Below are 16,815 nucleotides of genomic sequence, written 5' to 3'. Positions count from 1 at the left end.
ACATTAACTGAGCACCACATTGCACAATATAACGATACTCCTAATAGAAGATCAGATAGTTAACCAAACCAAGCATGCTTAACAACTTGGAAATATAGCAATTGTATTTGTTTCTCATGTATTTAGTACAGCCAAATTCGATTTATTCCTCACATGGTATATAAAAACAGAATCCAACCACAACAATTGAACATCGCATTGCAGAATTGAACCAAGCAGTTAACTAAACGCCACAACAAGTGAACCAAGCCACAACAAATGAACCAAGCAGTCAACTAAATACCAATTGAACAATATAACATACTCCTAATAGAAGATCAGACGGTTAACCAAACCATGCTTAACAACTTGGAAATATTGCACCCTGAAGAATTGAACATCACATTTGCAGAATTGAACCAAGCAGTTAATTGAACACCACATCGCACGACATATAGAACATATACACTATAGCAGAAGATTTCATGCTAAAAGTAGATAGCACAATTCACTAGAATTTGTTAAGGAAAGGCAGTAGCTAGCAAACTGAACATGGGTCCTTATAGTGAGCTAATAAGACAAGCTACTCCTCATTGTCAGAGATATCGATGACGATTGGCTCCTTGGACATGGAAGAGGGTGAGGCCTCTGCATCGTGGGTGCCCTTGTTGTAGTGGTGAGTTGCATGAGCCGCTCCGGGCACCAACCTGCTGGCTCTCGAGATGAGGTAACCACGTGCACGCTGAGAAAACACCTCGTAGTCTTTGTCAAAGGCACCGAAGGTGGCCACGAGAAAATGCCACGAACTGTCGCTTAAAGCAGCCAACCGCGCCGCGGCATCGGCGCGCGAGGCGTCAACGGTGGCCTCGACGACGAGGTGCTCCTCCAAGATATGGGGGTCTACACGAATGCCAGCCATCGCGACCTCATCCGTGCGTGCAGCTGCAATTTGCTTCTCCACTGCCAAATGCTCCTTGAGGTCCTGGCTATACTGCGTGCACCAGGGCTTAGGCCGGGGCTTATTTGGTTCAGGGGTCGGTGATTTGGGTAGAAGGTGTCGCGCTCGCGCCGGCGGTCGGGGCATGTGGGATCTAGAAGGAGGAGGAGGATGGGGGTCGGGTGTGGATTACCTGCCTAGATAGGCGAGGTCAAGCAGCGTGAAGGAGGTTCGCCAGCGAGGAGGCGGCGGCGATGCAAGCAAGGACTGAAGGTTTCAACTTGGAAAGGAAGATGGAAACAGGAGAACTGTGGCTTTTGGTAAGGGGGAGGGGGCGGGGAGGTAGATGTTCCGGTGGAAGCCGAAAATTTGGAATCGCTTCAGCCAAAAAACTAGCGCGCAAAGTGTCATCACATACAGTCTCTTATTCAGACACGGTCTGAAGATATTCTGTGCTGCATCTCACACTGTTGGTTATAATAAACTGTGTGGGATCTACTTGATTTTTCGTCTTGATTTGAATTACATAATGGGGTCACATCATCCATGGACGGTGTTTCAATTGCTAGAACTTTTATCTGCAGTGAACATGCAACTATAGGTGTGTCGTCAAAAAAATTGGAATTATTCAAGGTTCGTTTGGACATTTTTATGCATTAAGTGAGTTTTCAATGCATTTATGTGCATAATTCAAATTTGAACTGCACGCAAATGCTCCGGTGCATATAAATTGGTTGAAAATCAAATATGTGTCCTTGGGTGCATGCTTAGGTCCCATGCAAGAAGTGGGAATGAATTTCAAACACGAGGGCACCGTTGATTGCTGGCAAAACATTGAGATGCCTGGTTTTTAAATTCTAGTAAATCCAAAACTTGTCTGAAATTCATGAAACTTGGCATGCTATCATGGAGCAGCATCAACATGATGTGGTAAAATTTTTGTCCCATTTGGGACAGGTTTGGGTATATGCTTCTCACAAACCGGAGCTTCTCACAACAAGCATGATGGTTTTCAGTAGGGAACGCCCCACCTTTGGGGACGGAACGATATCCATTGCCTCTTATTGCTTTCAAATTTTTTTCTTGTGTCAACATAGAACAGCAGGAGTGTTGTGTGAATTTTTATGATTTTTCGGGGTTTGTTTGGACATTTATATGCATTATCTGAGTTTTTAATGCATTTATGCACATAATTCAAATTTGTGCTACATATGCATGCTCCAGTGCATATAAATTGGTTGAAAAATCAAATATGTGTCCTTGGGTGCATGCTTAGGTCCCATGCAAGAAATGAGAATGAATTTCAAACACCAGGGCACCGTTGATTGCCGGCAAAACATTGAGATCCCTGGTTTTAAAATTCTAGTAAATCCAAAACTCGTCTAAAATTCATGAAACTTGGCATGCTATCATGGAGCGGCATCAACATGCCGTGGTAAAGATTTTGGCAGGTTTGGGTATATGCTTCTCACAAACTGGAGCTTCTCACAACAAGTATGATGATTTTCGGTAAGGAATGCCCCACCTTTGGGGACGGAACGATATCCATTGCCTGTTATTGCTTTCAAATTTTTTTTATCGTGTCAACATAGAACAACGGTAGTGTTGTGTGAATTGTTGTAATTTTTTGGGGTTCGTTTGGACATTTTAATGCATTATCTGAGTTTTCAATGCATTTATGTGCATAATTCAAATTTGAACTACATGCGCATGCTCCAGTGCATATAAATTGGTTGAAAAATCAAATATGTGTCCTTGGGTCCATGCTTAGGTCCCATGCAAGAAATGGGAATGAATTTCAAACGCCAGGGCACCGTTGATTGCGGGCAAAACATTGAGATGCCTTGTTTTTAAATTCTAGTAAATCCAAAACTTGTCTGAAATTCAGGAAACTTGGCATGCTATCATGGCGCGGCATCAACATGCCGTGGTAAAATTTTTGTCCCATTTGGGGCAGGTTTGGGTATATGCTTCTCACAAACCGGAGCTTCTCACAACAAGCATGATGGTTTTCGGTAGGGAATGCCCCGCCTTTGGGGATGAAATGTTATCCATTGCCTCTTATTGCTTTCAATTTTTTTTCTCATGTCAACATAGAACAACAGGAGTGTTGTGTGAATTTATGTGATTTTTCGGGGTTTGTTTGGACATTTTTATGCATTATATGAGTTTTCAATGCATTTATGTGCATAATTCAAATTCGAACTACATGCGCATGCTTCAGTGCATATGAGTTGTTTCAAAAATCAAATGTGTGTCCTTAGGTGCATGCTTAGGTCCCATGCAAGAAATGGGAATGAATTTCAAACACCAGGGCACCGTTGATTGCTGGCAAAACATTGAGATGTGTGGTTTTTAAATTCTAGTAAATCCAAAACTCGTCTAAAATTCATGAAACTTGGCATGCTATCATGGAGCAGCATCAACATGCCATGGTAAAAAATTTGTCCCATTTGGGGCAGGTTTGGGTATATGCTTCTCACAAACCGGAGCTTCTCACAACAAGCATGATGGTTTTCGGTAGGGAACGCCCCACCTTTGGGGACGGAACGATATCCATTGCCTCTTATTGCTTCCAAATTTTTTTCTCGTGTCAACATAGAACAACAGGAGTGTTGTGTGAATTTTTCTGATTTTTCGGGGTTCGTTTGGACATTTTTATGCATTATCTGAGTTTTCAATGCATTTATGTGCATAATTGAAATTTGAACTACATGTGCATTGATGCGGAGCATCCTATGGACATCACCATGTCAAGAGTCCGTTTGGCAAGTGAATCGTGCGACATCTACTTCCCATACATAAAGGTGAATCATCTCCTTTACACGTGCTCACTTGACCCCTTCGAGGATGGTATACTACTTGACACTTCTCCCGTGTGCATGCATAGGTATTGTCGGAGCTTCACGGATGTTGAGGAGGAGTGCAAGCGCCAAGGAACAACTACACCATCTGCGAGGGAAGCATGGAAGCAACGACGGAAGAAGATGGAGAACAGCTCCCAGGCCCTGGACATTCGGCCTCGCCAGCACGGACATCCGGCGCGTCCCGAGCCCCCGGACATCCGGCCTCCGGTCCGGAAATCCAGACCCCGCCATTCTAGAGAGAAACAAGGTTGGACCCTGCCAGCCCGGACATCCGGCGTCTCGGGAAGGCCCGGACATTCGGCCCGATGCCCGGGCATCCGGCCCCCCTACCTGCGTGCGGCGCATCTGGGCCATGGCCCATGTACCCCTTCGCCCCTTAGACTATATATACTCCCCTCCACCTACGTTTTAGGGTTAGCATTGGTTTAGCTCATTTTAGAGATAGAGCATTGCTCATCCACATCAGATCTACTCCACGAGAGAGACCGCGGCCTCTACGGAGAAGATCCCTTTGGATTCAAGATCTCCTTTTGGAGAAGAACTTCAAGACCTCCTCACGGAGAAGACCGGTTACCGTGTATCGTCCCTAGTTAATTGTGGATCGCGTATCTTACTTTATGTACTCGAGGATCTAGCACATGTGTGACTATTTATTGTTGGTTGAGTGATTCTCTCATGTTTCCCCTCGTGATTTCCCTCGTTTTCCCCTCGTGTTCCTCGTGTTCTTCGCGGGATCCGCTCCTTTCATGAAAGATCGGGCAATTAGGGTTCTACCCTACATCATCTTGGTATCAGAGCCACGTTGATCACGATTTTGGAGCCTCCCCCCTTGTTTTCTAGCCTAATTTTGTTGTGTTCTTCCCCAATTTCAAAAATCCCCACCAAAAATAGCCCCAAATTTTTTTTGTGATTTGTTGGTTTGATGAGGTTTTGTTGATTTTGATCCATGGATTTTCTTGGTTTCGAGTGGATCTAGCATATCCCCAAGTGTCCCCACTTTCCGTCCACGAAATCTCTCCAATTTTGCCTTTGGAATCATCCATTGCCCCCCCCCCCCCAATTTGAAAATCCACCCCAAACGAGATCTGGATTCGTCGGGCCGGACATCCGGGCCATCGGGTAGGACATCCGGGTCCCCGGCCGAACCTCCTTTTGGGAAGATCCCCTTGTGGATTCAAGACCTCCTCACGGAGAAGAACCGGTTACCTCTTGTATCGTCCTTTGTTGACTTTGGATCTTGTATCTCTCTTGTGTTTCGAGGATCTAGCACATGTGTGATCATACTTGTTGGTTTCAGTGTTCTCTTGTGTTTCCCTCGTGATTTCCCCTTGTTTCCCTCCTCTTGTTCTTCGCGTTCTTCGCGGGATCCGCTCCTTTCGTGAAAGATCGGGCCACTAGCATTCTACCCTACATCACGCATGCTCCAGTGCATATAAATTGGTTGAAAAATCAAATCTGTGTCCTTGGGTGCATGCTTAGGTCCCATGCAAGAAATAGGAATGAATTTCAAACACCAAGGCGTCATTGATTGCCAGCAAAACATTGAGATACTTTATTTTTAAATTCTAGTAAATCTAAAACTCGTCTGAAATTCATGAAACTTGGCATGCTATCATGGAAGGGCACCTGACATGCTATGGTATTTTTCGTGTCGATTTTGAGAGAAGGCGCACTCGAATAATGACAGCCAAAAAAGGCATTTTGAAAAAAATAGTTGCCACTTTAATATCTCAAATGTTTGTATAATTCAAACCGTGTGCGTTTGGTTAACCTTTCACGTGACGCCATGTGTCTTGGTGTTAATGGGTATAGGAGGTGTTGTGTGGACAGCTCCTTTTGACTGAACAGGAGGCGTGCGAGCGCAGTCCGGTGTGCAGGCTCAACGGGAAGCGTACAAGCTATTCAACGGAGGATCTGTGCATCTCTTCAACACAAACGGTTCAAATTACGGTATGCAAATTAAAGACATACTTCGGCGCTAAGCCAAGAGACACTGCGATTTGTCAAAATATGCAGCTAAAAATTAATAGTTCTCACCGGGATTAAGCATAGATTTCATTCATACTAGAGATTAAGTAGTCGTTCTCACCGGGAAGTGAGACACCTTGGACCACCGCCCGCCTAGCTCCCACTGATCTAGGCCGGCGCTTATTTGGTTGAGGGGTTGGTGATTTGGGTGGAAGGTGTCGCGCTCGTTCCGGCGGTCGGGGCATGTGGGATGTGGAAGGAGGAGGAGGATGGGGGTCAGGTGTGGATTACCTGCCTGGATAGGCGAGGTCGAGCAGCTTGAAGGAGGTTCGCCAGCGAGGAGGAGGCGGCGCTGCAAGCAAGGACTGAAGGTTTCAACTTGGAAAGGAAGGTGGAAACAGGAGAACTGTGGCTTTTGGTAAGGGGGAGGGGGCGGGGAGGTAGATGTTTCCGTGGAAGCCAAAAATTTGGAATCGCTTCAGCCAAAAAACTAGCACGCAAAGTGTCATCACATACAGTCCCTTATAAAGACACGGTCTGAAGATATTCTGTGCTGCATCTCACACGGTTGGTTATAATAAACTGTGTGGAATCTACTTGATTTTTCGTCTTGATTTGAATTACATAATGGGGTCACAACATCCATGGACGGTGTTTCAATTGCTAGAACTTTTTATCTGCAGTGAACATGCAACTATAGGTGTGTCGTCAAAAAAATGAAATTATTCAAGGTTCGTTTGGACATTTTTATGCATTAAGTGAGTTTTCAATGCATTTATGTGCATAATTCAAATTTGAACTACACGCAAATGCTCCGGTGCATATAAATTGGTTGAAAAATCAAATATGTGTCCTTGGGTGCATGCTTAGGTCCCATGCAAGAAATGGGAATGAATTTCAAACACCAGGGCACTGTTGATCGCCGGCAAAACATTGAGATGCCTGGTTTTTAAATTCTAGTAGATCCAAAACTTGTCTGAAATTCATGAAACTTGGCATGCTATCATGGAGCGGCATCAACATGCCGTGGTAAAATTTTTATCCCATTTGGGGCAGGTTTGGGTATATGCTTCTCACAAACCGGAGCTTCTCACAACAAGCATGATGGTTTTCGGTAGGGAACGCCCCACCTTTGGGGACGGAACGATATCCATTGCCTGTTATTGCTTTCAATTTTTTTCTCGTGTCAACATAGAACAACAGGAGTTTTGTGTGAATTTTTATGATTTTTCGGGGTTCGTTTGGACATTTGTATGCATTATCTGAGTTTTCAATGCATTTATGCACATAATTCAAATTTTAGCTACATGTGCATGCTCCAATGCATATAAATTTGTTGAAAAATCAAATATGTGTCCTTGGGTGCATGCTTAGGTCCCATGCAAGAAATGGGAATTAATTTCAAACACGAGGGCACCGTTGATTGCTGGCAAAACATTAAGATGCCTGGTTTTTAAATTCTAGTAAATCCAAAACTCGTCTGAAATTCATGGAACTTGGCATGCTATCATGGAGCGGCATCAACATGCCGTGGTAAAGATTTTGCCCCATTTGGGGCAGGATTGGGTATATGCTTCTCACAAACCAGAGCTTCTCACAACAAGTATGATGGTTTTCGGTAGGGAACGCCCCACCTTTGGGGACGGAACGATATCCATTGCCTCTTATTGCTTTCAAATTTTGTTCTCGTGTAAACATAGAACAACGGGAGTGTTGTGTGAATTTTTGTAATTTTTTGGGGTTCGTTTGGACATTTTTATGCATTATCGGAGTTTTCGATGCATTTATGTGCATAATTCAAATTTGAACTACATGTGCATGCTCCAGTGCATATAAATTGGTTGAAAAATCAAATCTGTGTCCTTGAGTGCATGCTTAGGTCCCATGCAAGAAATGGGAATGAATTTCAAACAGCAGGGCACCGTTGATTGCCGGCAAAACATTGAGATGCCTTGTTTTTAAATTCTAGTAAATCCATAACTCGTCTGAAATTCATGAAACTTGGCATGCTATCATGGCACGACATCAACATGCCGTGGTAAAAATTTATCCCATTTGGGGCAAGTTTGGGTATATGCTTCTCACAAACCGGAGCTTATCACAACAAGCATGATGGTTTTTGGTATGGAATGCCCCACCTTTGGGGACGAAACGATATCCATTGCCTCTTATTGCTTTCAATTTTTTTTCTCATGTCAACATAGAACAACAGGAGTGTTGTGTGAATTTTTGTGATTTTTCGGGGTTCGTTTGGACATTTTTATGCATTATATGAGTTTTCAATGCATTTATGTGCATAATTCAAATTTGAACTACATGTGCATGCTCCAGTGCATATAGATTGTTTCAAAAATCAAATGTGTGTCCTTGGTTGCATGCTTAGGTCCCATGCAAGAAATGGGAATGAATTTTCAAACACCAGGGCACCGTTGATTGCCGGCAAAACATTGAGATGCGTGGTTTTTAAATTCTAGTAAAATCAAAAACACGTCTGAAATTCATGAAACTTGGCATTCTATCATGGAGCAGCATCAACATGCCGTGGTGAAAATTTTATCCCATTTGGGGCAGGTTTGGGTATATGCTTCTCACAAACCGGAGCTTCTCACAACAAGCATGATGGTTTTCGGTAGGGAACGCCCCACCTTTGGGGACGGAACGATATCCATTGCCTCTTATTGCTTTCAATTTTTTTCTCGTGTCAACATAGAACAACAGCAGTGTTGTGTGAATTTTTCTGATTTTTCGGGGTTCGTTTGCACATTTTTATGCATTATTTGAATTTTCAATGCATTTATGTGCATAATTGAAATTTGAACTACATGTGCATGCGCCAGTGCATATAAATTGGTTGAAAAATCAAATCTGTGTCCTTGGGTGCATGCTTAGGTCCCATGCAAGAAATGGGAATGAATTTCAAACACCAGGGCATCATTGATTACCGGCAAAACATTGAGATACTTTGTTTTTAAATTCTAGTAAATCTAAAACTCATCTGAAATTCATGAAACTTGGCATGCTATCATGGAAGGGCACCTGACATGATGTGGTATTTTTTGTGTCCATTTTGAGAGAAGGCGCACTCGAATAATGAAAGCCAACAAAGGCATTTTGAAAAAAAATAGTTGCCACTTTAATATCTCAAACGTTTGTATAATACAAACCGTGTGCGTTTGGTTAACCATTCACGTGACGGCACATGTCTTGGTTTTAATGGGTATAGGAGGTGTCGTGTGGACAGCTGCTTTTGACTGAACGGGAGGCGTGCGAGCGCAGTCCGGTGTGCAGGCTCAACGGGAAGCGTACAAGCTGTTCAATGCAGGATCTGTGCATCTCTTCAACGCAAACGGTTCAAATTACGGTATGCAAATTAAAGACATACTTCCGCGCTAAGCCAAGAGACATTGCGATTTGTCAAAATATGCAGCTAAAAATTAATAGTTCTCACCGGGATTAAGCATAGATTTCATTCATACTAGAGATTAAGTAGTCGTTCTCACCGGGAAGCGAGACACCTTGGGCCATCGCCCACCTCGCTCCCACTGGTCTAGGCCGGCGCTTATTTGGTTGAGGGGTCGGTGATTTGGGTGGAAGGTGTCGCGCTCGCTCCGGCAGTCGCGGCATGTGGGATGTGGAAGGAGGAGGAGGATGGGGGTCGGGTGTGGATTACCTGCCTAGATAGGTGAGGTCGAGTAGCGTGAAGGAGGTTCGCCAGCGAGGAGGCGGCGGCGCTGCAAGCAAGGACTGAAGGTTTCAACTTGGAAAGGAAGGTGGAAACAGGGGAACTGTGGCTTTTGGTAAGGGGGAGGGGCGGGGAGGTAGATGTTTCCGTGGAAGCCGAAAATTTGGAATCGCTTCAGCCAAAAAACTAGCGCGCAAAGTGTCATCACACACGGTCCCTTATTCAGACACGGTCCGAAGATATTCCGTGCTGCATCTCACACGGTTGGTTATAATAAACTGTGTGGGATCTACTTGATTTTTCGTCTTGATTTGAATTACATAATGGGGTCACAACATCCATGGACGGTGTTTCAATTGCTAGAACTTTTTATCTGCAGTGAACATGCAACTATAGGTGTGTTGTCAAAAAAATGAAATTATTCAAGGTTCGTTTGGACATTTTTATGCATTAAGTGAGTTTTCAATGCATTTATGTGCATAATTCAAATTTGAACTACACGCAAATGCTCCGGTGCATATAAATTGGTTGAAAAATCAAATATGTGTCCTTGGGTGCATGCTTAGGTCCCATGCAAGAAATGGGAATGAATTTCAAACACCAGGGCACTGTTGATCGCCGGCAAAACATTGAGATGCCTGGTTTTTAAATTCTAGTAGATCCAAAACTTGTCTGAAATTCATGAAACTTGGCATGCTATCATGGAGCGGCATCAACATGCCGTGGTAAAATTTTTATCCCATTTGGGGCAGGTTTGGGTATATGCTTCTCACAAACCGGAGCTTCTCACAACAAGCATGATGGTTTTCGCTGGGAACGCCCCACCTTTGGGGACGGAACGATATCCATTGCCTGTTATTGCTTTCAATTTTTTTCTCGTGTCAACATAGAACAACAGGAGTTTTGTGTGAATTTTTATGATTTTTCGGGGTTCGTTTGGACATTTGTATGCATTATCTGAGTTTTCAATGCATTTATGCACATAATTCAAATTTTAGCTACATGTGCATGCTCCAATGCATATAAATTTGTTGAAAAATCAAATATGTGTCCTTGGGTGCATGCTTAGGTCCCATGCAAGAAATGGGAATTAATTTCAAACACCAGGGCACCGTTGATTGCTGGCAAAACATTAAGATGCCTGGTTTTTAAATTCTAGTAAATCCAAAACTCGTCTGAAATTCATGAAACTTGGCATGCTATCATGGAGCGGCATCAACATGCCGTGGTAAAGATTTTGCCCCATTTGGGGCAGGTTTGGGTATATGCTTCTCACAAACCAGAGCTTCTCACAACAAGTATGATGGTTTTCGGTAGGGAACGCCCCACCTTTGGGGACGGAACGATATCCATTGCCTCTTATTGCTTTCAAAAAAATTTCTCGTGTTAACATAGAACAACAGGAGTGTTGTGTGAATTTTTGTAACTTTTCGGGGTTCGTTTGGACATTTTTATGCATTATCTGAGTTTTCAATGCATTTATGTACATAATTCAAATTTGAGCTACATGCGCATGCTCCAGTGCATATAAATTGGTTGAAAAATCAAATCTGTCTCCTTGGGTGCATGCTTAGGTCCCGTGCAAGAAATGGGAATGAATTTCAAACACCCGGGCACCGTTGATTATCGGCAAAACATTGAGATGCCTGGTTTTTAAATTCTAGTAAATCCAAAACTCGTGTGAAATTCATGAAACTTGGCATGCTATCATGGAGCGGCATCAACATGTCGTGGTCAAAATTTTGTCCCATTTGGGGCAAATTTGGGTATATGCTTCTCACAAACCGGAGCTTCTCACAACAAGCATGATGGTTTTCGGTAGGGAACGCCCCACCTTTGGGGACGAATCGATATCCATTGCCTCTTATTGCTTTCAAATTTTTTTCCCGTGTCAACATAGAACAACAGGAGTGTTGTGTGAATTTTTGTGATTTTTTGGGGTTCTTTTGGACATTTTTATGCATTATATGAGTTTTCAATGCATTTATGTGCAGAATTCAAATTTGAACTACATGTGCATGCTCCAGTGCATATAAATTGGTTCAAAAATCAAATGTGTGTCCGTGGGTGCATGCTTTGGTCCCATGCAAGAAATGGGAATGAATTTCAAACACCAGGGCACCATTGATTGCCGGCAAAACATTGAGATGCCTGGTTTTTAAATTCTAGTAAATCCAAAACTTGTCTTTAATTCATGAAACTTGGCATGCTATCATGGAGTGGCATCAACATGCCGTGGTAAAAAAAATTGTCCCATTTGGGGCAGGTTTGGGTATATGCTTCTCACAAACCGGAGCTTCTCATAACAAGCATGATGGTTTTCGGTAGGGAACGACCCACCTTTGGGGACAGAACGATATCCATTGCATCTTATTGCTTTCAAGTTTTTTTCTCGTGTCAACATAGAACAACAGGAGTGTTGTGTGAATTTTTCTGATTTTTCGAGGTTCGTTTGGACATTTTTATGCATTATCTGAGTTTTCAATGCATTTATGTGCATAATTCAAATTTGAACTACATGCGTATGCTCCAGTGCATATAAATTGGTTGAAAAATCAAATTTGTGTCCTTGGGTGCATGCTTAGGTCCCATGCAAGAAATGGGAATGAATTTCAAACACCAGGGCGTCATTCATTGCCGGCAAAACATTGAGATACTTTGTTTTTAAATTCTAGTAAATCTAAAACTCATCTGAAGTTCATGAAACTTGGCATGCTATCATGGAAGGGCACCCGACATGTTGTGGTATTTTTCGTGTCCATTTTGAGAGAAGGTGCACTCGAATAATGACAACAACAAAGGCATTTTGAAAAAAAAATAGTTGCCACTTTAATATCCCAAAGGTTCATATAATTCAAACCGTGTGCGTTGGTTAACCATTCACGTGACGCCACGTGTCTTGGTTTTAATGGCTATAGGAGGTGTCGTGTGGACAGCTGCTTTTGACTGAACGGGAGGTGTGTGAGCGCAGTCCGGTGTGCAGGCTCACCGGGAAGCATACAAGCTGTTCAACGCAGGATCTGTGCATCTCTTCAATGCAAACGGTCCAAATTACGGTATGCAAATTAAAGACATACTTCGGCGCTAAGCCAAGAGACACTGCGATTTGTCAAAATATGCAGCTAAAAATTAATAGTTCTCACTGGGATTAAGCATAGATTTCATTCATACTAGAGATTAAGTAGTCGTTCTCACCGGGAAGCGAGACAACCTTGGACCGCCGCCTGCCTCGCTCCCACTGGTCTATATTAATGGCGCCGCCGAGCGGCCGCACCCCCCCCATCCTCGCCGCACACAATTCCTCTCTCTCCGCCCGCATCCTTGACGCTGCTCTGAGTCCTCAAAGCCATCAGTGTACGAGGATGCCACCGAAGCGCCCCATCGAAGGGAGTGGCGACGTTGGGGCTGCTGAAGCACCGGAGCACGGCGTGAATATGGAGACAGAGGTTTCCGTCCCCGCCGACAAGGTGGAGAACGAAGCTGCAAACAACCGGTGGTGGGTCGAGAAAGAACCGCAAGTGACTCCAGCAAGCCTAGACTTCATCAACAACCTCCCCGATGATATGTTGATAGGCATCATATCCCTCCTCCCAATCAAATATCGGGCAAGGACAGCCGCCCTTTCCCGGCGGTGGCGCACCCTATGGCTCCGCACCCCTGTCGACCTCCTCGACGCCCACAAGCTCTGCCATGTCTATCACCAAAGCTTGGATGCGTTCTCCCAGATCCTCGGCAGTCATGATGGCCCAATCAAAGGCCTTATTACGGGCAAGTTCCGTTCCAATGGCAAGGAACGAGCCAAGCTTGACGAGTGGTTCCGATCCCGCGCCATAGATCAGCTCGAGAAGCTAAGTTATAGTGATGGGCATCTGCGCTTGCTGCCAATGTCCGCGCTCCACTTCGCGCCCACGCTGCGCCTCGCCAAGTTCATGAACTGCCATTCCCCCCCTAATGGCGTGCCCACTCTTTTTCTACCATGACAGAAGCACCCCGAGCTCGTCGTCGTCCGCATCCCAAAGGATGACATGGAGCACCTGCTCTGCGGCTGTACTGCACTCGAGTTCCTTCGTCTTCAGGCGATGAATTGGTCGAGTATGTTGCACATCACCTCACGACTCTCCGGACTATTTATGTGTGTTGCTGGTGCTGCAACGAGAGATCACAAAAGGTGGACCACAATATGGTCACCCAAGACACACCTTCACTTGAGAGATTACTTGTAGTTGATCAACAAGGTCCAACAAGAATCAATGTCATTTCTGCGCCGAAATTGAAAGTGGTGGGCTACTCGTCTGTCAAATACTACAACTTTCAGGTACAACAGTCACCTTATATACCTCAAGGTGTTTGAACTAGTTAAAAGCAATGCAAGCTAGAAACCATATGAAAGATGAAACCAATATCACTCTACCAAATTAAAGGGTTTTTACACGTGTGCCCCTGGTTCCTTATGTCTACTCATTCATCCCCATTCTCTTAAATTTTGCTTAGTTTTCCCCACTCCCTTGCTCGAAACCCTCAAAAGAGGTCACAACGGACGTTGCCGTCGGGTCAGTGCTTTGACCATTAACTCTCACGAGTGGGGCCGTGTTGGGCGGTGTAGCTGTTCGACTGTTGGGCCGACCCTTGCATTAAACGTCTGCATGCGCCGCCACGGCAGAAGCCTACTATGCATGCACCCAACAAGCCTGCCTGCATGCGTCGATGCGCGCCGCCACGATGCGCCGACCGAGCCTGCATGCGCTGATGCTTGCCGCCACGATGCACTGACCGAGCCGCTTTCATGCATGCCAGCCGCCACGGATGCAGCGACGGTCGCTGTCGCTGGTTCCTCTCTTCTCGCATGCTTGTCTCCTTGGTTTAGAGCATTGTTTTTATGATAAGTTGCAGCCTTTTCGATCCACTCCCATCTGCACCCGTTTTGCTATGACAAATAAATTTAACAAATATGTTGTGGATGCATGCACTAGCTAGGTGGCTACATATTTGTGGCTTGTGTAAAAAAGAAGGGTTCGTTGTGGCTGATGCACTAGGTGGTTACTAACAAAGCGAGCTCTCTAAAAAACAATCAACAAACATGTAGATAGTTCCAACAAGCCATAGCACGATTGCATAGTTGAAACTAGGAAGAACTTCATAATAGAATAGATAGAAAACTTAATAATAGAACTTGATAAAAGGGCCAACAAGCCCATAACATCTCCAACATAGTTCAATTACAACTTAACATAACATAGACTAAAAAAATGGATAGAGGGTTTAGAACCCTAGACGCCGCCTTCTCCACCTCGCTCCTCCTGCGGGCGCCCTTCACTGCTCCTCCGGGGCATTGTCGATGGGGTACGGAAGAGTGTGCATGCGCGACATGATGGAGAAGATGTTGGTGTACTCCGTGAACATGTTGTGGGTGGTGAAAGCGATGAACTCGCAGCCACACCAAAACACCCGGTCGAGGAGGTAGAAGGCATCGAATGTGTTGGTGAAGTGGGCAAAGAGAGCAACCACCACCCCGTTTTGTATGACCTCCTCGACACGGAACATCCTTGGAGATCCCCGCGGGAGGTGGTGGTAGCCGAACGCGAGGAAGAACTTGGTGAAGTTCCTGCGGTCCTCCACATTGATATCGCCCACACACGTAGTGTGCGCTCAACATACACGCCGGGAGGGTAGAGCCTCTCCGGCACGGTGGGTGGGAAGTGGTAGGTTGGTCCGATGTACTGCATGGCTGAGGATGTATTAGAAGAAGGAGAAGTGGTCGAAGAGCAAGAAGGGCAGATGGCAGAGAGGATGGGAGATGGATGAGGGATGGCAGAGGCAAAGGGTGGCTTAAATAGCCGTAGTGCTACGTGCTATTTGGCCATGGCAATAACAGGGTCAAATGTGAAGTAGCCCGTTTTCAAACCCACCGCAGCATCGGGAGTGTACATGCGTGAGAAATGGTGGTTTGAAAAAGAAGAAGAAAAATAAGCTAATTGCATGCGTGGGAATCCGTGGTCATATATATTATATGAACAAAAAGAGACAATTTTTGAATAGTTTGTGGCCATTTTGCATGATAAAAGTAAATTTTGCCCTTAAAAATTTGGTCGTTTTGCATTTTTATAGAAAAAAAAGAACTAAATTTTGCTACGCAATGTAAATTGATTTCAAACGATGCAAAAAAAATACAGAGCCAGCACATTCAAAAAAAACAGAGCAAACGATGCAAAAAACGACGCAATTCGACGGCCCAACCAGAGCTTGGTTTCCTTTTGGGACCAATAACAACGTTTTTTTCATGGAGTCTACTACCTCTTGAGCATGCGTTGGTTTTCCCTTGAAGAGGAAAGGGTGATGCAACAAAGTAGCGTAAGTATTTCCCTCAGTTCTTGAGAACCAAGGTTTCAATCCAGTAGGAGACTACACGCAAGTCGCCTAGTACCTGCACAAACAAACAAGAACCTTGCAACCAACGCGATAAAGGGGTTGTCAATTCCTTCATGGTCACTTACGAAAGTGAGATCTGATAAAGATAATAAGATAAATATTTTTGGTATTTTTATTGTATAGATTGAAAAGTAAAGATTGCAAAATAAATAGTAAACTAGAATTGTAGATCGGAAACTTATATGATGTAAATTAGACCCGAGGGCCATAGGTTTCACTAGTGGCTTCTCTCAAGATAGCATATATTACAGTGGGTGAACAAATTACTGCCGAGCAATTGATAGAAAAGCGCATAGTTATGATGATATCTAGGTGTGATCATGAACATAGGCATCAGGTCCGTATCAAGTAGATCGAAACGATCCTGCATCTACTACTATTACTCCACACATCGACCGCTATCTAGCAAGCATCTAGAGTATTAAGTTCAGAAGAACAAAGTAACGCATTAGGCAAGATGACATGATGTAGAGGGATAAACTCAAGCAATATGATATAAACCCCATCTTTTTATCCTCGATGGCAACAATACAATATGTGTCGGTTCCCTTTCTCTCACAGGGATCGAGCACCGCAAGATTGAACCCAAAGCTAAGCACTTCTCCTATTGTAAGAAAGATCAATCTAGTAGGCCAGACTAAACCGAAAATTCGAAGAGACTTGCAAAGATATCAAATCATGCATATAAGAATTCAGAGAATAATCAAATATTGCTCATAGATAATCTTGATCATAAACCCACAATTCATCGGATCTCGGCAAACGCACCGCAAAAAGAATTACATCGAATAGATCTCAAAGAACATCAAGGAGAACTTTGTATTGAGAACCAAAGAGAGAGAAGAAGCCATCTAGCTAATAACTACGGACCCGAAGGTCTGTGGTAAACTACTCACACATCATCGGAGAGCCTATGGTGTTGATGTAGAAGCCCTCCGTGATCGAATCCCCCTTCG

This window comes from Triticum aestivum, chromosome 6A (genome assembly GCF_018294505.1).
Source record: "Triticum aestivum cultivar Chinese Spring chromosome 6A, IWGSC CS RefSeq v2.1, whole genome shotgun sequence".
NCBI lineage: Eukaryota > Viridiplantae > Streptophyta > Magnoliopsida > Poales > Poaceae > Triticum > Triticum aestivum.
Note: the sequence above shows the minus strand (reverse complement) of the source record.